At 48.7% G+C, this 24,673-nt stretch overlaps 1 protein-coding gene across 10 annotated transcripts in view; it reads right to left on the reverse strand.

The window, feature by feature from the left end:
• Nucleotides 1-23,702, reverse strand: part of A4galt (alpha 1,4-galactosyltransferase (P blood group)) — a 26,510-nt gene extending 2,808 nt beyond the window's left edge. Inside the window, exons 1-5 of one of the 10 annotated variants that reach the window (XM_031350786.1) lie at nucleotides 23,666-23,700; nucleotides 23,234-23,375; nucleotides 11,711-11,810; nucleotides 4,824-4,958; nucleotides 948-1,089 (exon numbers count right to left, since the gene is read on the reverse strand). The gene's annotated coding sequence lies outside the window, so the exon portion shown is untranslated. Of the gene's footprint in view, nucleotides 1-947; nucleotides 1,090-4,823; nucleotides 4,959-5,917; nucleotides 5,983-7,858; nucleotides 8,035-11,710; nucleotides 11,886-16,123; nucleotides 16,421-23,233; nucleotides 23,376-23,665 lie in introns of those variants that run through there. The other 9 variants (XM_031350815.1, XM_031350777.1, XM_031350830.1 and 6 more) reach the window with 9 other exon arrangements.
• Between the last annotated feature and the right edge of the window lie 971 nt (nucleotides 23,703-24,673).

Raw genomic sequence — 24,673 nt, forward strand, 5'->3', positions numbered from 1 at the left:
CCTGCCTCTGCCCCCCAAGTGCTGGGATCAAAGGCATGTGCCACCACTGCCCGACTTATTTTTTTGTTTTTTCGAGACAGGGTTTCTCTCTGGAGCCCTGGCTGTCCTGGAACTCGCTCTGTAGACCAGGCTAGCCTCAAATTTGGAAATCTATGTGCCTCTGCCTCCCAAGTGCTGGGACTAAAGGCGTGCACCACCACCGCCCAGCTACATTTGCTCTTCCAATAAAAATATTGACCACCTAACTAATATAGCACTTCACACATACAAACCTGTTAAGCCCTTACAGGCAGCTGGTCCAGGGTTAATCCTTGCCTCTCCCCACCTCTCCCTTAAGGATAAGGAAATGGACAGTCTATAGTACCCATGCTGTCCCCAGGCAGAAAGTGGCAGGATGAGTATGGGAGGTGTGGGCAGGGTGGGCTGTCTGTGGAGATAGCTGGCCCTGGAAGACAGTAGCTAAGGGTGTGTCTTGGTTCACTGGATGAACTCTGCCCTAGAACCAGAACATTAACACCATACGGGTTCTGGGCTGCAGTCACATCCCTCAGGCCCTTGGCCACTCCAGAGGACAGTTGTATCTGGTTTGTGGGCTTTTTGTCTGTCTGTTTGTTTGTGTCTTCCTGTTTTTTGTTTGGTTTTGTTTTTGGAGACAGGGTTTCCCTGGGTAGCCCTGAATGTGATGCACTGGAACTCTGTAAACCAGAGATCAGGCTAGCCTGGAACTCACAGAGATCCACCTGCTTCTGCCTCCTGAGATAAAAAAAAACATGTACTACCACTACCCGGCCAACTGTGTATTATTTTGAGTGGAAAGAGGTCCCAGCCAGGTAGGTAGGTGCTACCAGGAGCTGAGAACTGAGTCCCTCCCAGGACACTTGGAACTATCATCCCACAGGGATGGAGTTTGAGCTACCTTACTCTCTCCAGGATAAAGAGCTACTGACCAGCGTGGGCAGTCCATGACAAGTGGGGGGGGTCTTAGCAGCCTGCAGGCATCCTGGACACATGCACTGAGTTAGGAGCTGGTCTTCTGTGCCGACAGGAATCTAAGGCTTGTCCTCTCATGCTCAGGCCTGCCAAGTCCACCTGCAAAAGATGGAAGGCAAGCAAAAAATCCTGAGACAGCTAGAGGCCGTCAGCAACTACATCCTCCCATCCAGAAGGGCAAGCCACCAGCTTTGGCTTTCAGAGTCCGGCCCCGTTGCCAAACTGAGCACATTTGCCTATGCTCAGCCCTGTGGGAGCACTGTCTGGAAACAGAGGGATGATCCAATTGACTAAAACTCCCTGGATGAAGTGGCACTTGGACTGGGCACTGGGAAGAGAAAGGAAGAGTAGTCAAATGGAGGAGGCATTGGTCACCAGGAGCCCACAACTCGTTGGCACGGTGGGCTGGAAGGGACTGTGGGAAGCTCCAAGGCAGGCAGTTCATATACTTGTCCCAGATCAGCTCATACTAAGCAATTGAGTCAAAGGCTGAATCTCAGCCTTGGGGAGACAGAGGCAGGAGGATCACTCTAAGTTCCAGGCCAGCCAGGGCTATGTAGTGAAATCTTATCTCAAAGCCAAGGACAAAATGAAATAAACCCAAGAGCTGCGCACAGTGATTGGGGGGCATCTGGGTTCACACACAAGTTGGTGGGACCAGCTTGGGCAACATAGCCAGAGGATATTTAAAAACAAATTGTAGGTGTGGTGGCACATGCCTTTAATTTCAACACTTGGGAGGCAGAGGCAGACAGATCTCTGAGTTTGAGGCCAGCCTGGTCTACAGAGTGAGTTCCAGGACAGCCAGGAGTATACAGAGAAACCCTGTCTCATAACAAACAAACAAACAAAGTAACCAACCAAAAACAAACTTTGAGGCTGGAGAGATGGCTCAGTGGACAAGAGAACCTAAGGCTGCATCAGGCAAGTTCAGATCCCACAACTAGTGGTTCACAAATGCCTTTAACTCTACCTCTAAGAGACACAATACCCCTCTTCCTTTCTGGCTGTTTATAAACACATGTATGCATACACACAGAGATAAATACATATACATAAAAATGTTTTAATCTGGGGGGGGGGGATGGAGAGATAGCTCAGTGGTTAAGAGCACTGGCTGCTCTTCCACAGGTCCTGAGTTCAATTCCCAGCAACCACATGGTGGCTCACAACCATCTGTAATGGGATTCAGTGCCCTCTTCTGGTGTGCCTAAGACAGCCATAGTATACTCATAAATAATAAATAAATCTTTTAAAAATGTGACTGAATGCCTTCGAGCTCAGCACGTAAGAGGCAAGGCAGGTGGATCTGGGGTCCAAGTTAACCTAGTTTCAAACAGAGGAAGTTCCAGGACATCTAGAGCTACATAGAGAAACTGTGTCTTGAAAATCAAACCAAACCAACCAAACAATGTTTTCATCACTACAAAGATTGAGACAAGAGGCTCAAGGCTAGCCTAGGTGTGGAGCGCTGCTGCGCCTTAAAGATGGCGCCTGCCATTCTTCTGCTAAGGAGTAAACAAGTCCTTATTTGGCAAGAGGGTTGCACCTGCCAGTGGCCTGATCTTTCGTCATGAGGCTGTAGCCAATGATGGCGCAAAACGTGGTATGGGCTCATGGGCAGTCCTACGAAGGGTATTTAAGCAGCACTCACGGACCATTTGGGGGCACACCTTTCACTATGATGTAACTACAACCTCCTGAGTAAACTGTTGCCGGAAGGAACTGGTGTGCTAGTCTTTCTTCCCTGCTGGCCAGGGTGATCAGCGCGGCACACCTAGGCTATTGTAGCAAGTTCAAATGGACTTGCACAGACCTTAAGAGACTCGGGTCCCTCTCGCTCTATATATGCCTTATACTTGTGTCTTCTTTCACACTGCTCTCTCCCTGGCTCCTTATCTATCTAAGCCATCTGTCTTTCCAGTGTCTCAGAACTCATACAATGCCTCAGGACCTGCCACCCTCTCTGCTTGGATGGCTCATTCTCCACTCATAACTCACCTAGAGCTTCCCTGCCTTCCACTTTTGTTTATTCTCCCTAGCACTTCTCTCAAAATACTGTCCTTACTGTATAGGTAATTTATTTAGAAATAGCCCAGTGTGGCAATTTGAATGACGATGGCTCCCCTAGGCCGAGAGGGAGTGGCTATATCAGGAGTGTGGACTTGTTGGAGTCTGTGATGGGGGTGGGGGAGGTGGGAGGGCTCAGATGTTTAGGCCACACCTAGTGTCTTTCTCTCCCTCTTGCCTGCAGATCAAGATGTAAAAGTCTCTGCTCCTTCTCCAGCACCATGTCTGTCTGTGTGCCACCATGCTTCCCACCATGATGATAATGAACTTAAACCTCAGAAACTCTAAGCCAGACCCCAATGAAATGCTTTCCTTTGTAAGAGTTCCTTACCATGGTTGAGCTGGAGACGTGGCCCAGTGGTTAAGTTAAGCCTGCTGCTCTTCCAAAGGTTCAGAGTTCAATTCCCAGCAACCACATGGTGGCTCACAACCATCAATAAAGGGATCCGATGCCCTCTTTTAGCATGCAGGTATCCATGCCGACAGATCACTAATTCATTTTTTAAAAAAAAGTCGCCATGGCCACAATAATACCCTAAGACATCCACCAAGGGTAGATGTGCTGTTTTGTTGAGCAGCCCATGTAGAACAGACTAGCTTCCTAGTTTCCGGTTTACTACATAGCCCAAAGACGACCCTGGCTCTTCCTTCCACACTGCTTCATGTGAGCAAGGCCAACCCTCCACCACCTCAGCTATATCACAGCCTTATGCTTTTTGTTGTCTCTGAGCCAGCGGCTCAGGCTAGCCTCGAACTCAGGATCCTGCTCCCAACCTCCCTTCCTGCTGGGACGAGAAGCTCATTAAGGAAAGAAAAAAACTTATTTGTTGTTTGTATTTGCTTAGCATCTGGAATCCTGTCCATCTCCATAGATGTTGTCAACAAATGGGCAGGTAGGAGAGTCAGCGAATGAACCAAGGTGTTGAGGAAGTCTGGGAGGCAGCAGGTCAGTGGCTGAGCAGAGGAGTAGCTGCTAAATGACCAAGAACAAACACCAGGGACCAAGCTGGAACCAAGATCTGTGAGCTGCTTGGGAGCCCAGCCAGAGTCATGTGCGGCAGAGCTGAGACAGACCCAGGAAGTCACCGGCTCTGCCTTCCTCCCTTGGGGAGTGAGGCTATTTTGGTCATAAGCATTTTGATTTATTTTTTGAGAAAGACAGGCTGTCCTGGAACTCAAGAGATCCTCCTCCTCTGTCCCCCAGGTGCTGGGAACCCAGTAGGACTACAGGTGGATGTATGGACAACCATCAGCAGAGCATACCCGCTGAGTATTTGAGACCATGCTATAGGGTGGAGACCAGGCCTGAGGTGGGGTAAGGTGTGCCTTGTCCACAACTGGAGGTGCTAGACTCAGGCCATATTTGGTATCAAATATGGAGCTGAAGATCCAGGAATAGAAGTTATGTACCCAGCCAAGTTGGCCACAGCTTAATACCCATGTGACTTTAGACTCAGAGCATGGTCCCATTCCCCCACCGGGTGGGCCTTGCAGCTGCACCCCAAGTCCTAGCCCCTGTCAGAAGAACTTGGTATGTCCTTGTTACCACCCCCTCCCCCCATAGGGCAGGGAGCTATTTTCAGGTGGTGTGTTAACTGGTCAGGCTGCTGGTCTAAGTCCTACGCCGCTCCCTGTTATCACGACTGTCCATGATTCACTGCAGGCAAGGAGACTGGGCAGAAATACAGGCTGGCAGAGACAGAGCTTGGCACCGGGTCCAGCACTGTTTTCCAACTCGAGTACAACAATCTTAATGGATGTACCTCCATCTGTTTCCCTGGCTGACCGTGAGCCAAGATAGTGTCACAGGGATGGTCAGATGCAGCCCACACTGAACCCCATAGATCCTGCCTCTGGGCTGAGTGCCACAGAATGAGCCAATGGAGAGTCAGGCGTTCCTGATGGGGATACAGGCACAAGAAGAGGAGAGATGGTCACTCTCAGGCAAGGTCCCCACCCAGGCTTCCTATGTGCGGTACCCCACCAGTTCCCTCCCTAGGCCTCTGCAGACAGGATTTGCAGCCCTATCCAGGGTCCTCTCATAAGGTGGGAGAAAACCACAGAAGACTCTATTCAACAACCAAGCAGGGTCTTGTGGGGACACACCTAGGAGAAGCAAGGACATGGAGCCTGAGGAGCTGAGCAGGGGCTGTACAGTGGGAGTCCCAGGAAGTTCTTGCAAAGAGGATTGGTGGTGGTGGCTCCATTAGTGAACATGGCAAGTTGGCTGGGGTTTTCAGGCCACCAGAGAAACTCGGGCTTGGATGGGGTGAGTCCTGGTGGCTTATGACATGTGACCCTAGGAGGGGCAAGACAAAGCCCCAGGTGGGGTGGAGGCTCTAAGCCTTACTGGCTTGGAGAACTGATGTGTATCTAGGGCCCTGCCTGAAAGACAGGTCTCACAGACAGCAGGGACAGGTGTGTTTTTGTCAGGCGTCTGTGACAGGGAGGATGGCTGGGAAAGGAGAGCTACAGGGGCAGTCTCTAAGGTTAGGGATCTCCAAGTCCAGCAGTATGCTTTTGACCAGGACTGGCTCTCTCTCTTAATACTATCTCCCAGTCCTCAAGAATGAGTGAGAATGGTTAGAACACAATTCCAGCTCTATGGCATTTCATTTGCTTCCAGTGCAGTCAAGTCAGGTCCTTTGCCCATTGCCTTCTCCCCCGGCTTAGACAAAGACTAAGGTATCCTGGAGCCCAACAGGCCACTTCAGTACCCCTTCCCAGGAGGGCTGTGTACAGGACACATGCCACAAGACACGTCACCTCCCTAGCCTTGGGTCCCCTCCCCATGCATTAGAGTCTGTTTCATTAGCCCCCTAGGCTTCAGGAAAGCTACAGGAGGGCAGGGGCTCACCCAGGGCGAAGGAAAGAGGGCTCCCATTCCACTTTGCTTCCTGGGCGATCAGGGATGCTACATGCCTGAAGAAAGGATAGAAGTCCCACACAGGGGCTGGGCTGTAAAAGCAGTTCACTTGGTAGAGTGCTGGCCTAGCATGCATACATTTCGGGACTGCATCCGTCCTCAGCACCACGCAAGACAGGCATGGTAGCACATGCCTGTACTTCTAGCAGTTGGGAGACAGAGGCAATCATCTTTGGTTGCAATAGTGACAAAGCTGAGCTTCAAGACACAAGACCCTTGTTAAACATTTCAAAGCTAGCATCCTGGCCCTTCTAACCTTCTCCATTCCTCCTGTATGATGCTAGGCTCCCACTTTTCCAGGCACCCCTTCATCCGCTATCCAATGGCAAGGTTTTTCCTCAATGGCAAGGTTCTTCGTTCCTCAATATTCTTGCTACTCTCCATTATCCATACTTTTTCTCCCAGATAGCCCTGGCCATGTCCAGTCAGCTTTTTTTTCTTCCCCCTCTCTCTGCTCTGAACTATACCAGATGCCTCTGGGTGTTCTCTCTCATTTATCCACAATAAAAGCCTTCCCCCTAATCATGGAGGGTCCATTTCATCGGTCTCACACAATGGCCGTAGAGAGGAGAGGAGGCTCTGTCCCAACGGGAATAACTAAGGATAGCTTAGTTGTGACTCCTCTCCTATGGAATCAACCACAGCACAGAAAAATAAACAAGTTATAGCTTTAGAGAACGGAGGATTCAGAGAAAACCCAAACTCTCACATACACGGAAGCACGGCCCGAAGCACCTGTGATCGGCATCCGCAGCACTGAAGCAGGGAAAGAGGACGTATGCAAAGGGACCCAGGGGCAAGATCTCAGAAAACTTCGATGATTGTCCCAAGCTTCACTTCTAAGAGGGAGATGGGAGGAGGTAGGAGATGTGGCCTAAGCAGACTCAAGGGTATTCAAGGGAATGACTGGACTGCCTCATGGTTAAGGTATTGTCCTGCTAATTAAAGTCAAAGTCTACCATTGTCTGGATAACCTTCTGAGGTTGGTGCGAAATGGCAGGCTTCTTTACCAACAGGACTTCTCCTTCTCTGATCTTGAAACCCGGACACACCTCTACCTGCAGGCTGTCACATAGCCTTGGTTAGATTACAGGTTCAATTCCTTTTACCATTAAGAACCCATTCAGGGGCTGGCAAGATGGCTCAGTGGGTAAGAGCACTGACTGCTCTTCCAAATGAAGGTCCTGAGTTTGGATCCCAGCAACCACATGGTGGCTCACAACCACCCATAATAAGATCAAACACCCATAATAAGATCTGGTGCCTCTGAAGACAGCTACTGTGAATTATGCCAGAGCGAGCCAGGGAGGTCCTGAGTTCAATTACCAGCAGGCACACACATGATAGCTCATGACCATCTGTACAACTACAGTGTACTCATTCATACACATAAAATAAATAAAAATAAAGCCAGAAAAGGGCTATGCATAGTGATGCATGCCTGATAAAAATAAATAAAAATAAAAAATAAAGGGGGCTGGTGAGATGGCTCAGCGGGTAAGAGCACTGACTGCTCTTCTGAAGGTCCTGAGTTCGGACCCCAGCAACCACATGGTGGCTTACAACCACCCATAATGAGATCGGATGCCCTTTTCTGGTGAGTCTGAAGACAGCTACAGTGAATTACACCAGAATGAGCGGGGCTGGCAGAGGTCCTGAGTCCAATTCCCAGCAGCCACACACATGATGGCTCACGGCCATCTGTATAGCTACAGTGTACTCATACACATAAAATAAATAAAATAAATTAAAAAAAAAAAAAGAACCCCATTCAGCACCTTGGGGGGGGGTGTAGCATGAGGACAAGATGTAGTAGCTACTAGTTTCAAGGAAAGGATCCACCACTGAGGATTTAGATTTAATAAGGCTTACCAGATTAGCAGTTTAGTTGTTCCGCCTGGCGATTGAGTTACCCTTGTTTTTGAACTAAGTCTGTGTGGCGTTTTCCTTCACACTGCAGCTTGAGAAAGTGCCTTCATATCCTGGCAATGGCTGCTGAAGCTTTGCTCATACACACCTACTCCTAATATACAAACACAGGTGACCGCCAACAATTGTCCTTAGTGACTGATGAGATGCCATTTCATAGATTGCCTTAGTTGCTCTAGCCAAGGATCAGCCAGACGAATGGCACTGCAAAAAGGTTGGGAACTTGGAATTTCCTTATGTCTCAGAGGTCCTTTCGAGGTTTGGTCTGTTGCTATCTGTGTGTGGTGATGCTAACTAATGCCCCAAAAGGGCTGGTTGCCCTCAGGGATGAGGAAATCCTCACCTAAAGCAAATGATGTAACGTTACCTTTCTCCTTAATTCAAAACTACTGGCTGAATTAAGATGCCCACATGAATGGACAGAAGAGAGATGTGTGGGGCATTGGTTCCCAGGCTTCGGGTCTGCGGAGAGAAAATGAGGAGAAATGGAGAAAAGAAGACGCCACGGGTTATTAAAAAAAAATGATCAAGAAGAATCAAGATTTGGTTGAGAGTTAAAAATCCTCAAGCTTGACTGAACCCCACGGTCTCACACAGGCTCCAACAGCTGTGTACTGCCAAGCTGTATCAACCAAAATTCAGGACGTCAGAGAGTATCTAGACTAGAATGTTCTCTTTAGCCATGAAGGAGTTACTCAAACAAGAAGGTCCGGACTATGGAAGCAGCTTACCCAGGACCAGCAGAAAGGTCAAGCAGCTGTGATGGAGTATCCAGAGCAGAACATAGAATATTCTGTATGAACTACGTCAGGAGTGCTGGCATCCCAGTTGTGTCCACCATACACAGGAGGAAGAAGAAGAAGAGGAAGAGGAGGAAGAGAAGGAGGAAGAGGAGAAGGCCTTTAAGACCTAGAGCTTAACCCTCTCTCTCAAATTCAGGCTCCTTGTGATGGTATACACCTTTAATTTGGAGGCAGAGAAAAGCAGGTCCTCTGTGAGTTCAAAGCTAGCCTTGTCTACACAGAGATTCAGTCTGGCCAAGGCAAGATCCTTTCTCAACAACAAACAAAAAACCCATCAGCACCAAAACCCCACAAACCCCAAACTAAACCTGTTAATTGCTGGCCTAGCGATATACTACTATTTTGTAAATGAGGGATTTAAAGGTTTTTTTTTTAATTATTTATTTAATTTATATATGTGAGCATACTGTCACTATCTTCAGACACACCAGAAGAGGGCATCAGATCTCATTATGGATGGTTGCAAGTCACCATGTGGTTGCTGAGAATTGAACTCAGGACCTCTGGAAGAGCAGTCAGTGTTCTTAACCACTGAGCCATGTCTCCTGCCCCTGGGAATTAAAGGCTAAGGGGAAACACCACTGCTTTGGTAGACAGGAAGAACATCCCGGTCAGCCCTATTAGCCATAGTCAGTGAGGGTTGATTGGGTCCTTTTGCTTCTCTCTGTCCTAACTCAGAAGGACAAAACTATTTCCTGTCTCTCTCTCTCCCTCCCTCCCTCTCCCTCTCTCTTTCTCTCTCCTTCTCTGTAACCTCAGGTCCTGGCCAGAACTTATGTTCTTTCTGGTACTCTGTGCGGCTGCTAAGATTTACATCTTGCCTGTCCTGGGATGTTTGTCTTCTAAACTCTAATAAAATTGTCCTCAGACTTAAAAAATAATAATAAAGGACTGATTGAGAGTCAGAAGAGACGGCTCAGGTAAAGATGCTTATGTCTTGAACTCAGGCCCTAAAACCCACATGGTGGAAGGAGAAAAAGGTTCCTGAAAACTGTCCTCTGACATCCACAGTGAGCCCAACCCCCACGATAAATAGGTAAATGTAAAATAAATTAAGAAAGAAGAAAAGAAACGAAATATGAAGATACTGCAACGTAGTTGTTAGGTCCCAATCCTTCAGCTCAGGCTAAATTCTGAAGGATTGCTGGTTGATAGATCAAAGCTTACAGTTAGAGCTCCCTGGGAACCTATGGAAGGAGCCACTTTATACCTTCCCTTGCCTCTGGCTCTCTATTGGCACATACCTCATGCTACCTCCAAGCTAACCTCCAGCCTGGGGAGTTATGCCCATAGTTAACATTTATCTGTTACAAAATATCAAAGCCTGGGTTGCAGACAGGTGGTTATCTGTGAGTTTCAGGTCAGCCAGGTTTACATAAGAAGACCCTATCTCAAACAACATCAGTAGGGAATGGGGGTGGGGTGGGGTAGGGGCTTTTGGGAGAGCACTTGCCGAGAATGAGTGAAACCCAAGATTCAAACCCCTAGCAAAGCAGAAAACCAAACCAACCAACCAACCAACCACACCACAGCCCCCCACCCCTCAACCCCAACACTTGGCAAGAGAGCCAGAAAGAAATCGGGAAGTGGACCCCTTACAGGGGCTGCACCAGATTCCCCTGCAAGGGTAAAAATATTAAGAACCAAACCACGAGGGCTCAGTGGTTATAAAGTGCAAAAATAACCGACATGAAGGGTCACTGGGCTCTAGTTTTATTGACACTTATCTAGTAAGCCTTGTTCAAAAGGTGTACCCTTATTATCTTGGGCCACCAAGAAATAAAGTGGTTCCAATTAATTGGAACCTAAGCTCCAGCTAAGCACCAGTGTGCCAATCAGTACCGGCAGTAAGGCCTGACTCAGATGTGCTTTGGCCCTGTGCCATCTACTGCAGGAGGACATGACTTCCCTACAGCCTCTAGAATTCTTCAAGCTGTTGAAACCCCTCCTAAGTTTGTCTTTGAAACAGGAATAAATACTAGTAGCTTTGGGTAGGTCTCTGTGTGGGAAGTCCATCAAGGAAAGCTAGTCCATTAGGGGAAGCTATTTCTCTGGCCTGGAGGTAAGCATTCCAAGCTACCCAAAACATAAAGGATCACTTCTCAGGAAGGCAGGACCACCCCTAAACCAAAGTAGTCCAACTACCCCAAACCTCACTAAAAAGATGAAGGAATAAGTACCCCTTTATTGAGATAATGTACTTCTCCTTCCCAGAATTCCTGGTCCTAAGCATATTCCTCCCCACCCACCATGAAGGTCTATTGAGTCCTTTCCCAGTGCAAGTCAGAGCTTCAGTATGCTTTTCAGGCACTCTGGGCTTCTTACTCTCTCTCTCTCTCTCTGAAAGCCTCTCTCTGTGACCTTTTTGTCATGTGGCTGCTTAGATGACACAAGCTGAGCTCCACTCCAAGGAAATGGCTCCCTCCCTCCCTCCCTCCCTCTTAAAACTCACCCTCTGTGGTCCTTCAATTTTTATTTTTCAAATTCCCAAGACATGAACCCAAAAGCCTCTGGCTTGGGCCAGATCTGGCAGTCATAAAGTTCCTGGACCCTAGCTCCCCAGAATGAACCCAGGGTTCTCAGTGTTGCACCAATATTACCGTAAGGCTAGGGAACCGATTTTGCCCAAAGCATAGGCTCCTTGCTTGGGATCATTTTGGTTTTAATTCCAAAGCCTGACATTTCTGTCCCAGGTGGTGCTCATCATTTCTTTTACTCTGGTTGAAGGCACAAAGACAGAAGTTACTCTCTAATCTTTTCGAGAATCAACTTGGAATAAAATCAGGTAGAACAAAACGCACCCCCCACCCCCATTCTAATGTCAGAAGAGAGCACCCCCGCAGGAGCCAGACTGGATACCCTCCAGCAACAAGGGAGATAGGAGCTCTTTTCCCATCATTTTACAGAACCAGAATTGCAACACCGTCCAGACCACATATTGACAAGGGCTGCCCGACCCTCCCTCCATTTCAAACTAAAGCACATGTTGTACCTCAGAGGTGGACTTGGTGGTGTCTGTCGCTGGCTGGATCTCTTGTCTTGATCTTTCCCAGTGTGGCCACCGTGAGATGTTTCACCTTTGTCATTCACCACTGGGATTGGGAGCCCAAAAATATACCAGGGAAAAAAGTCACTCTAGACTTCAAAGAAAGTTGACCCCAGAGAGAAGAGAGAGAGAGAGAGATTACATGGCCCACAAAACTGCTGGGGTCTCTTCATTGCAGGATTTTCTCTTCCTATGGCTCTCTCAGCCTGGCCATAGCAGCAGATAAGAGTGTTTGAATTCCATGGGTCCTGAACTGAGTGAGCATTCTCCTATCGAGTACCCAGCAGCCCTTGCCCTCCACTTTCCTTGTGAGCTTGGAGGCTCTTTTGAGCAAGTCTGGAGTTCTACGAGATGGTCTGCCACCTGTCTTTGGGTTTCTTTCAAGCAGATGTGGGCTCTGTTGAAGTATCTGGGCATATGCTTGTGTAACAGGGGGGCATGAATTCTTTAATTTTATAATGTAAGCCACACAGAAACAAGAGTGTTGGGACATGGACACTTCTACGGTAAGGTATGGAACTATGGAAAATGCTAAGTCTGAGAGATCTTGATGGCCTGGGCAGAATTCTGGAAAACTAGCCTTTCATATGCTTATGGTTTATCTAGGAGTGTCCTCTGTTTCTACCATGTGTGGGCATGTGCATATGTCACATGTAAGCCATACTCTGTGTGTGTGTGTGTGTGTGTGTGTGTGTGTGTGTGTAGAGGACGACATGTGGGAATTGGTTTTGTCATTATTTTCAATTATTTTTGGTCCTTGAGTTCTTATATCTGAGGATGCTTTTGAACCTCTAATCCTTCCACACTTAAAACAGTGGGACTGCAGTCATGTACTCCCACCTGGTTTATTCAGTGACACAGATGGAACCCTGGGCTTCTTGCATGCGAGATGAGCAATGAACTGAGCTGCAGTCCCCGCTCATGGCTATTACTCTTAGGCAAAGCAAACTAAACACAACCACACACTGTCCACTCTAAGTCATACCTCTCTATAATAATTTTAAAAACAGACATCAGTCACTGTATTAGTTATCTTTTTAAAAAGTCACTGTTCCCCAAAACCTCTTAATAAAAAGCAGCTTATGGGTTTATTTGGTGTCCCACATGGCGGGGAAGCTGTGCAGGGTCGCGTTCTTGCTGGCTCTTATTGGCATTCAGTGAAATCAGGAAGAAGCCAGCTCACATCTGGCTCTCTCCTTCTTCCCTTTTTACTTAGCTGCTCTGAGGCTCTCCCCTCCCCCAACCTGGGACAATACAGGCAAAAGTCCATGTCCAGCCAAAAGGCCATGTCCAGCTGAGTCCTTGTTCTTTGGTGTTCTTCTATGGAAACCCCTGAGTTTCAGCAATGCCTGAATCTATACATGTCTCAACCCAGACAAGTTAAACCACACACACACACACACAAAATCACATATATTTCTAAAAATAACATCAATGGGCACCAGAGGATTGACTCCAACCCTCTAAGGGTTAAGGGTGATTGCAGCAGTTAGTTCCAGAGGATGCGAGTTCAGTTTCCAGCACCCATGTAGGGCAGATCACAATTACCACAGACACCCCTATACATACCACACACACACACACAAAGAAATAAAACTTTAAACAAAAATAAAATTGAGAACACTGGATGGTCCTGACACAATGCTGTCCATCAAAAATATCATCCTAAGACACTGAGCACACAAGGTATGACTGGACAGTTTTGTCTACTGCTGCATCTGCAGTCAAACTCATGAAAACAAACAAACAAACAAACAAACAAAAAACACTGTAACAAGTACTAGTTTCCTTTTAGGTCTCTCTGTCTGTCTGTCTGTCTGTCTCTCTCTCTCTCTCTCTGATTCCTGAGGTTGTGTTTTTTATGTTTCCTTCGCAAGTTGCATGACTGTTGTCTGCTGAACATTCTACACATAAGAAAAAAAAATGGCTCACACACTAACTCAAGCAGTATTTAGAAGACAAGACACTGCCTGTAGGACAGACAGCTTGAAACGTGCAAATGGACTCTAGGTTCAGTCCTATGAACTACTCCTTTCAAACCTTTGGCCTCACTGTTTTTGGCTAGAAAGGGTTTCCTGGCATGGGATTCACTCCCTTTCCCTTATTCCTCACACAGATCAGATCAGGCCAGCAGGGGCAGCTCCCACCCTTGTGACCAGGCACAGTAAATACAAAACCAGAGACTTAAGTCAACATCTTCACAGAAAACTGTCCAGAGACTAGGTAGGAAGTTGCTCAGAATTAAAATGAAGTGACTGGAGAGCCCGGTGAATCTGTGTTGGAGGCCAGCCTGGTCTATAAGAACAGTTCCAGGGCTACACAGAGAAGCTTTGTTTCAAAAACAAAGCAAAGAAGTGAAGTGGCCAGGGTCACAGGGACACATGTCTGAAGTCCCGACACATCACATGGGAGGCCGAAGCAGGAAGGACTGAGATGCTGTACACACACGCGCACGCGCGCGCGCACACACACCCTCCTAGAGACTAACACCTAGATGAAGAAGATAACCATCTATGAATAGAGTACATCCCACTGTACCCTGGGACAGAGGGGATTAGCAAGGAGATCCCCACTGATCTACTTGAGCAATGACAGCTTGTCTTAGTCAGGGTTTCTATTCCTGCACAAACATCATGATCAAGAAGCAAGTTGGGGAGAAAAGGGTTTATTCAGCTTACACTTCCACATTGCTGTTGCTCACCAGAGAAAGTCAGGACTGGAACTCAAGCAGGTCAGGCAGCAGGAGCTGATGCAGAGGCCTTGGAGAGATGTTCCTTACTGGCTTGCTTCTCCTGGCTTGCTCAGCCTGCTCTCTTATAGAACCCAAGACTTCCAGCCCAGGGATAGCACCACCCACAAGGGGCCCTACCCCCTTGATCACTAATTGAGAAAATGCCCCACAGCTGGATCTCATGGAGGCGCTTCCCCAACTGAAGCTCCCTTCTCTGTGATAACTGCAGCCTGTGTCAAGTTGACACACAAAACCAGCCAGTACACAGCTAGAATTTCTGACCACATTGGGTGAAAGATCAGCCAGGCCACATCTTGACCACCAGGTGGCCTTGCTGAATCTGATGGGATTGCTATGACCAGAGCCCTGGCTTTTGCCCTAAAAACTATAGCTACAGGGCTAAGAAGATGGCTCAGCAGATAAAGGCAATTGCTTTGCACTGTGATGACCTGAGATCGATTCCCAGAACCCACAGTGGAAGAAGCAAAACTGTGCTGTGGGCCTCGACTGCACTGGAGGATGCCAGAACCTCTAGAAGTCTTGCTAGAACTGCTCATGGTATCAGCTAAAATGGGGCAGAGCTACAAGGAAGGGGAGTCAAAAGGCATCTCTCTGTGTTCACAGAAGAGAAACCATGCTACTCAGAGGGGTCTAGAGCTCTTGTCATTATATCCACATATAAGCCAGCCAGGATTGCCTATGAATACCTGTGATCCTGGGGCTTTGGAGATGGAGACCTGGGTATCCTGAATTCAAGGCCAGCCTGGGCTACAGAGCAAGACCTTATACAAAACCAAACCCAAGAGACGAGCTAGAGAGGTGACTCAGTTTGGTGAAGTCTACTTATTCTTGCAGAAGACCCAGGTTCAACTCCCAGCATCAATATGGTGGCTCACAACCATCTGTAAATCTAGTTCCAGGAGATCAAATGCTCTCTTCTGACCTCCTCAGGAACAGGCATGCACATGAGTTTGCATACACACTTCAGGCAAAACACCCATATGTGGTGGTCAAAGGATGACTGTGATGGGTTGAGAACCTGAGCTCAGACTATCAGTGAGGCTTACATGCCAGATACTCCCATCCACTAGCATCTTGCTGGCTCAGGCCAGTTTTGTTCGATTTTTGTTATTTTGAGTTGGGATCTCACTATTCTGGCTGACCAGGAACTCAGAAAGTGTATACCACCAGGCTCAGCAAGACGGCAGTTTTGATATGCTTTTTAGGTTTATTTTTATTTTATGTGTCTGAGGGGTTTGTCTGCATGTATGTCTTTACATCATGTGCATGCCTTTTGCCTGAGAGGGCATCAGAGCCCCTGGAATTGTAGTTATGGGTGTTTGAGAGGTTTGCTGGTGTTAGGAAGTGGGCCCAAGTCTTCTGCAAGAACAGCCAGTGCTTTTAAACACGGAGCCATCTTTGAAGCCTCTAGCTATGAAGGAGCAAAGTCCCTTTAGGATGGTTAGAGAATTTTCCTCACCCCATCACATGACAGAGAAGACTAGAGACATCTGTCTAATGAGTAAGTGGGATGAACTCACTTAGCTTGTTCTCTCTCTGAAACAGTCTAGCCTCAATTTTATGTTTGAACTCACATATCTTTAAGAGGAAAAGAATGTTAAAGTTACCTTATTCATTCACTTATTAGTCGTGGTGGTGGGGTAGCTGTGCCATGGTATACTCCTGGGGGTCAAAGGACAACCAGTGGGAGTCAGTTCTCTCTGTCCGCCATGTGGGTCCTGAAGATTGAACTCAGATCATCGGGCTCAGGGCAAGTACCGTTACCCACTGAGCCCATCTGACCAACCCTGTCTTGTAGCATGGAGGCATATGCCTGTTAACCCTAACACTGGGGAGGTGGAGGCAGTAAAAAAAAAAAATCAGGAATTCAAGGCCAGGCTGCACATTGAGTTCCAGTAGACTTTGTCACAAAGGATGGAAGAAGGAATGGGATGGGGGTGGGGGGAGGGTGCTGGACAGCTTAACACTTCAGAGGAAAGGCCAGCAAGTGGTAGGGGCGTACCCTTAATTCCAGTACTCAGGAGGCAGAGGCAAGGGGATCTCTGAGTTGCAGGCTAGCAGGGTCTACAGAGAATTCTAGGATAGCGGGCTAAGTGGAGAAACTCTGCCTTGAACAACAAAAAACAAAAACAAACAAACAAAGAACAAAGAAAGGACACTCTTAAGTGCTGCTCCCTCTTCTCTAGCGAGCCCCCCAACCTCATCCCCCCCCCCCATCTTTAGGACGTTTCAGAGCAGAGGTAAACAGAAAGCCATGCGTATATATGTCAGGATGACCTCCAAGCCAAACTGCTACCTCCCTAAGAAGTTCTGCTGGGCCTGCCCACCCCCAACCCCCAAAATGGGCAAGGGACAATTTGAACACACACAAAATGACCCTTTAATAATTACGCACAGGCTGGAGAGATGGCTCAGCAGTTAAGAACACAGACTGCTCATCCAAAGGTCCTGAGTTCAAATCCCAGTAACCACATGGTGGCTCACAACCATCTGTAATGGGATCTGATGCCCTCTTCTAGTGTGTCTGAAGACAGCTACAGCATACTTAGATATAATAATAAATAGATCTTTGGGCTGGAGTGAGCAGAGATCCTGAATTCAATTCCCAGCAACCACATGATGGCTCAAAGCCATCTGTACAGCTACAGTGTACTCATACACATAAAATAAATAAATCTTTTAAAAAAAAAAAAAACAAAAAAACAAGTACTTGCTCTTAAAGCCATGAAAGCAACCTTGAAGCCATGGTGGAAGAATCAACTCTGACATCATCCTCTGATTTTCACACACATGTACGTGCATGCCCACGCCTGTGCGTACACAGATACCATATTTGCACACACGCAACAATAATTTTTAAAATCTAAGTACATGGAAGGGTGGGTTACCTCAGTGGCAGAGTACACCTGTAGCATATGTGAATGCAAACAAGGGCATTCCAGTGGCTAGGTATGGTTGAGGAGGTTTTTATTGTAGATATAAGAATACAGTTAGAGGTATCTGGCCAGAGTCCAGACTGAATGGGGCCCTGAGATGAGGGAGAGGGAGGAGGAGGATGAGAAACAGGGGGAGGACGAAGAGGACCAGTGGACCAAGTGAAAAGCTGAGGACCAAGAGAAAAGCAGAACCAAGAGAATTCATGGTTGGAATGTCAGGTTGACATAGGAAGGAGAAGCTGGTCCCTGGGTTGGAGGTTGAAGATAGAGGCTGATCCAGAAGAGCAGGGAGGAGCCAAGGGTGCAGAGCAAGCTTTGGTCTGGGTTTCTTTGAACCTGACAATGCACAAGGCTTCGGGTTCAAGTCAGCAGCAAAAATGTCAACTTAAAAGTAGATGAAAGATGTGTGCAGGTCACGTGCAAACCCTGTGCTAGCTCATGATAGCTGCTTTAGTGTTGTGGGATTCTAGAGCAATGCCTCATGGGTAGCTAAGGATGAGTCTGGGGAGTGAAGCCCCCATGTTAATGTATCCAGCCCCCATCTCCTGAGCATCACCGCTTCCTGTCTGCCTCACTCCTACTTCCCACTTGGATACCAGAAGTGTTTTCCACCTTTGGACTTTCAGAAACGCCATGGCCAAATGGATCCCACTTAGATCCCCATACTTAACATCTTTTAGAAAATCTCTAATTACTCTCATATGGCTAGCTCCTGGGTCAAAGGCAGGTAAATACTGCTTTACAGCCTATTCTCCCACCTGCCGGCTTACAACCCCCCCCAGTCCCCCCCCCCCCGCTGTGCACCACCAGCCTATACCCCTCAGGGGGTACGAGGCTGTACTCCCCACTGGTATCATTTTACTTTGTGCAGGTGAGAAGTCTTTTATCCCCCTCAAAAGAAGTGGGCAGAAGAGAGGTCACGAGATATTAGGGAGAGGGAGGAGCCTCTGATGGCTTCAGACACCAGCTCAGTTAGCTAGGACTTGATTGTGATGTCCACGTTAGGTGTCCTGACAATACACATTTCAAAATAACTAGGGTCTGGCGTACAGAGAGTATTTGATGAATTTCAAATGCTAATTGCTCAGCCAGCTTGTACTCTGGTAGCAAACTGTCCCCTGAACATACCCTACAAGTACTGTTCCTCAATCCAATTTTTTTTTTGGTTGGGGGGGCAGGGTCTGTCTGTGTAGCCCTGGCTGTTCTAGAACTAGCTCTGTAGACCAGGCTGGCCTCAAACTCAGCGATCCACTTGCCTCTGCCTCTCAAGCGCTGGCATTAAGGGTGCAAACTACTACACTCAGTTCAATTTGTAATCCTTTTTTAATAAGTTTTTTTCTTAAAGATGTATTTATTATTTATGTGAGTACACTGTCGCTGTCTTCAGACATAGCAAAAGACATCGGATCCTATTACAGATGGTTGTGACCCACCATGTGGTTGCTGGGAATTGAACTCAGGACCTCTGGAAGAATAGTCACTGCTCTTAACTGCAGAGCCATCTCTCTAGCCCCTCAGTTTGTAACTTTCTTTGTTTTGTTTTGTTGGTTTTGTTTTTTTTTTTTCCAAGACAGGGTTTCTCTGTGTAGCTCTGGCTGTCCTGGAACTCACTCTGTAGACCAGGCTGAGTTTGAGGCTGGCCTCAAACTCAGAAATTCGCCTGCCTCTGCCTCCCAAGTGCTGGGATTAAAGGCATATGCCACCACCACCCGGGTCATTTTATAATCTTAAGAAGAGTTGAAGCCACCGGCTACACAGAGAAACCTTGTCTCGACAATCCAAAAAAAAAAAAAAAAAAAAAAAGTGAGGCCAAGGCACAGTTGGGAAATGGAAATGCTGGGTGGGATTCAAGCATCACTTACCACTTGAAAGGGGTCAACCTCCAAGAACTGCCCTGGAGCAGGGGTTCAGTATTACAGTGATGAAGAAAGGCTGGATCCTGGACTGGTGAGATGGCTCATCGGGTAAGAGCACTGACTGCTCTTCCGAAGATCCTGAGTTCAAATCCCAGCAACCACATTCACAACCACCCATAAAGAGATCTGACTTCTTCTGGTACTGTCAGAAGACAGCTACTGTATATTTTGTGCCGGGGCGAGCAGAGGTCCTAAAGTCAATTCCCAACAACCAGATGAAGGCTTACAACTATCTGTACAGCTACAGTGTATACTCATAAACATAAAATAAATAAGTAAATCTTAAAAAAAAAAAAAGGCTGGATCCTGAGTTTTGTCTCAAAAGGAGTAAGAGGAGTCTGGCCCTTTGTGGGCTGCCACCAGGGACCTTTCAGAAGGAGGATAAGTGTTCCTGAGCAGCCCCCATCTCTGTCCAGCCCTCTCTCCCCTCCCCGCCTCTTCCCCAATCCCAATCCCTCCCGCCCCCGCCCCCACTCCCCACCTCCACACTGGCTTTAAGCTCCTCTCGCTCCTTCTGCCTGTAGGTGGGAGCCACCACACCTGCTTTGGAAGCCGCCCTTTATCTTCTTTCCCATCTCCAGCTTGCTAAGCACTCTTTGTTCCCCAAGTTTCCAGTTCGCCAGTTTACACGGGGAGGTGTGGCCTCAGAGGTTGCATTGGTAGACAGAGGGAGCTTGTGGGAGAACGGGGACCCAGGGGAGAGCTTCGGGGAGAGTATTCAGACCCTGGAGAGGAAGCAAAGCCCAGTCTCCCAGCTCTGCTGACATGGCTCCACCCAGATGGAAATGAAGGTCCCCAGGGAAAGAGAAAGGAGCACACCCTTACAGGAACCCTTGGGCTCCACTTCTTGAGATTTACCAGACAGAAATCTCAGAAGAGAAACAACCACCTGCGGAGTCTCTATCTCTCTCTGTGTGTGTGTGTGTGTGTGTGTGTGTGTGTGTGTCGGGGGTGTCAACACCTGGTACCTCACATGGGCGAGTACTCCAGGAGACTCAAACAGCCAGTCCAAGATCTTTCATCTGAGGGCAGAAAAGCCTTGCCCTCCCTTGAGGTGCCCCTATTTCCCCAAAGGCACTCAAAGCCAGTTCAAAGAGTGTTCTCTAAACCCCCTTCTCCCAGTTCTTGCCCCTCCCTCCCTCCGGAGTAGATTCATTCTTCCCAGTTCCTTAGTTTCCCCAGAGGCCTACTCAGTCTACTGAGCAGCCAGCCAGCCCCCTTCTTACACCTGAGCCTCCTGCAGAACCCTTTTCTAGCTGTTCCCAATCAGCTTCTAAATCCAGCCAACTCTCTCTCTGCTCACACAGTGGAGATAAAGCAAAATTAAAATGAAAAAACGTGCTCCTCGAGGCTGGGGGTGGAACCCAGTTTCTAGACTGCTAATATGAAGGAAGCCCTCCCTGGGTTTGATCCCCAGCATCCCATAAAATGGCCATGAAGGTCTGCGTAGACCCAGCATTCTGGAGGCAGAATTGGGGGTTTAAGTTGGAAGTTTAAGTCTAGCTTAAAGCTATATGGCATGTTAGAAACCACTTTGGGCTACACGAGACTATGTCTTAAACCAACCAAACAAACAAACAAACAAGCAAACAAAAAAACGAAACCACAAAACAGTAACAAAACAACAACAACAACTTAAACTAATAAAAACTCAGCTCCTGGGACTGGCTCAGCAGTTAAGAACACTTGGGAGGATCCAGGTTCGATTCCCAGCAACCATGTAGTGACTCTCTAATGCAGTTCCAGATCAGACACCCTTTTTGACCTCCAAGGACACAAGGCATGGGTAGGGTGCACATACCAACTGTCAAAAATGCTCATTCATAGTAAAATAAATTCAAAACCAAACCAAACACCAACAAGGACAAAAGCCCAGCTCCTCAAACATATACATGTGAACTACAATGAAGGAGACACTTTGCCAAAGAGCAGCCAACAGGCAAACCCCTCACTGCAGAGCTCACGCACCTGGTGAGCAAGCACACAAACTCTTAGCTGCTCGATGTTTGACTCGGTGGTTTCCATTCTAGGGAGACTAGAGATACACACCCACAGTCTGAGGAAGTGTGCCCAGGCTAGGGGCTTCAGCACAGCCAGCTGGCGAAACCATCCCACATCGGAACAGCTAATTCTTTTTCAGGAAAATCTAACCGTTCATAAACTGTATGCATTTATAATGATGTAACAGTATCTAGGTGGGCATGGTGACACGGGCCTTTTAATTCCAGCACTCTGGGGGCAGAGGCAGGCAGATCTCTGATTTGGAGACCAGCCTGGTCTATACAAGTATTCCAGGACAGCCAGAGCTACACAGTGAGACCCTGTCTCAAAACAAAGGGTAACAGTATCAAAAAGAACCAAACGCATTATACAACAAAACCCAGGGCCATTGAGGCGGCTCAGTACCTAAAGCTGTTACTTGGAGGCATTAAAGATCTGGACTGGGCCTTCCCCCTCCACCCCTAAGACCAGGCTTATGGTATGGTATGGAAGATCACAGTGGCCTCTAGAGATTCAACCAACCCTGCCCACACCCTGGGACATTCATCTCTCCTCCCACGAGTGAACAACCTTTCTCTGGGAGGAATCCTAGTCAACCTAGACAGCTGCAGAGCCGTAATTGGTTCACAGAAACAAAGCAAACTACAGAATTTTTAAATAGGTCTCCCCCTCATACTGAGCTGTCCAGGCAGGGACCAGCCCTTGAGGCATTCAAGAAGCGTTTTCAAAACAAAACAAACACGGGAGGCCAGGGTTCTCTCCGCCTCCCAGTTCCAGTGCAGGTTTTTTTTTTTTTTTTTTTTTTTTTTTGGTCTTTGGTTTGAGAACTACTTTTACTTAGGGGATTTCTGCTGCGGAAAGTGCGGGTGCAGTTGGGTGGCGGGCAGCTCTGCTTTATTAGAGTCCCCATTTTGGGGGAGGAGAAAGGAGAAAGGTCAGGGCGGGATGTGGGGGGGAAGGAGCCAGAGGGTGTCACTTCGGAACCGGGTAGGGTTGCAGCAGCTGGATTGCTGGGGACGTGACAGAGATGGAAAGGAGCCTTTTAATCTCCTGCAGGCAAGAGGCTCAGTGGACTCTGCCCAGGAGATGAGAACTTCTAGCACCAGATGACACGCGAAGACACTGAGGCAAGGGGGCTCGCCCTAACAGTAAGAGGGCTGGATAGAATAAATCTCCCAGCGCAGCCTCTTCCAACCCCATCCGGCTTCCAGTCCCACCTCAATCTGAAGAAAGGGAGAAGCGGGAGCGTGCTGATCCGGGACTGAGCACTGGGTCCGGAGGCTCCATGCTGGCTTCCCTTGCCCCCCGGCTTTTCCCAGGCTACCCTCTCCAGCTGAAGACCCTTCCCCGTGCGGGTCCGAAGCCGGAGCATCCAGAAAGCCCAGCGCCGACTCCGGGCCCGAAGCCCTCCCTGCAGGGCGCACGCAGCATTCCATTCCTCTCCTGGACGCGCCCCGCCGAGACCTCCCAGGTCTCCTGCATGCCCAACGTCGCCAAGCAGCGCGTTAGGATCTGGACTTCGGATTCCCAGTCGCCCCCCTCCACCGTGGACCTCGCCCTCCGAGGGCCGCCCGGGCTGCGAGAGGGAATTATGGGATCCTGGCCGGCCCCAGACTAGGTCGCGCCCGCTTGCACTCAACTTCGGGGCGCAGCTCGGGTGCGGACTGCGGCTAAGGGACCGTGGCGAGGAACTGGTGCCCGCACAGTTGTCGCCTGTGGAACAGGTGGCCAGGCGGGGACCCGGGTCCCTGGTGTCTTGCAGCTCACCTCCCTTTCTAGCCTGGAACAGGGGCACCCCGGATCCCAACGAGATCCCTCGACCTCCCCCCCCCCGACCGCTGCCCTGTCCCTGAGACCCAAGTACCTCCGGCTCCCGTGGCGGCGGGCGACTACTGCGGCCCTGGAGGGCGGTGGCTTGAGCCCAGCGGACACGAGCGCCACCCCTCCAGCCCTGGGCGGGGTCAGGCCGTTCTACCCCGCGGGTCCCTCTCGGCCTGCAGACAGTCCTGTCGGAGGGGGGGGTGCGGGGGGGGCGACCTGAATCATCAATAGCCAGTAACAGGTGTGAGCAGCCTCCCGTCCACCGAAGCCTCGCGGGTCACTATCCTATTCTAAACCATCCGGTTCTCTCTCCAACCCATTCTGCCCCAGAACTCCTAGTAATCCTCCTGCCTCAGCCTCCCAAGTCACGCCTCCAAGACTGGAATGAATCCCCTACCCATGACTCCATCTTTTCCATTTAACAGATGGAAAAAAAAAAAAAAAAAGCCAGGCTGGAAGCGGTTTGGTTAATTACGTGAATGTTCAGCAGTTGAGAAGGGGTCACAATCCAGTCTTAACTTGAGTCAGCCTGACGCCACTGCCTGCATCTCTTCCAAGTACTCTTCACTCCTTGCTCTGGCCTGCTGTGACCCAAGGAAGGGCCGGGCCCACGGCATATTTGTTCCGTAGTGGCAGTTTCCCCGGCCAGCTCTCCTCTCGGGCTAGATGCCAACACGCCCTCGCTGCTGTCCCCCTTCATCTCTCTCACCATACAAACCTGTGTCCAGGACGCTGAGAAAATGGGAACACCCTTTCCCAGCCCTGAGAACAGCCTGGATAAACAGACTTTGAATAAGCTGATCTGTGGAAAATCCTCAGCCCTCCACCCGGCTTCTGACAACTACCCAGCGCTTGGCTATGCCCACCCTTTCGCATTTTCCAGGAGATTCCGAGCCTCCAGCTGCCAGCCATTGCTGATTCTGCCCCTCTCGCCTCTTCCCGGGCCATTCCCATTAGCGCTCATCACTCCCAGGCTTGATTTTTGGTTTGGCTTTGTCAGACTGCTTCTCATTTTAGCCCATGGCTTTCTTGTAAACCACAGTGGCCTCTAACTTGTGACAACCCTCTGGCTTTCGCCTCCCAAATGCTGGGATAACAGACTTTGCTCATCTTAAAACTCAAACAAGGAGCCCGATTGGCCGTGGTGGTGCATTTCTTTTCAATTCCTGCACTCGGGAGGCAGAGGCAGGCAGGTTTCTGTGAGTTCGAGGCCAGCCTGATCTGTATAGAACTTTCTGGGCCAAGCCAAGGCTACATAGTAACAGATAATGAGTGGTGTTGTGTTGAAGACACTTCACAGTTAAGAGCAATTACTGTTCTTCATGAGGAGCCAAGTTCAATTCCTAGTACCCCACCACCAGCAGCTTTACAACTGCTGTAACTCCAGCTCCAGCGAATCTCACGTCCTCTTCTGGATTCTGAGGGTACTATACCCACACAGCTACACATATGTATTCATAATTTAAAAAAAAAAAAAAAAAAA

Source organism: Mastomys coucha, unplaced genomic scaffold (assembly GCF_008632895.1).
Source record: "Mastomys coucha isolate ucsf_1 unplaced genomic scaffold, UCSF_Mcou_1 pScaffold11, whole genome shotgun sequence".
In the NCBI taxonomy this organism is placed as follows: domain Eukaryota; kingdom Metazoa; phylum Chordata; class Mammalia; order Rodentia; family Muridae; genus Mastomys; species Mastomys coucha.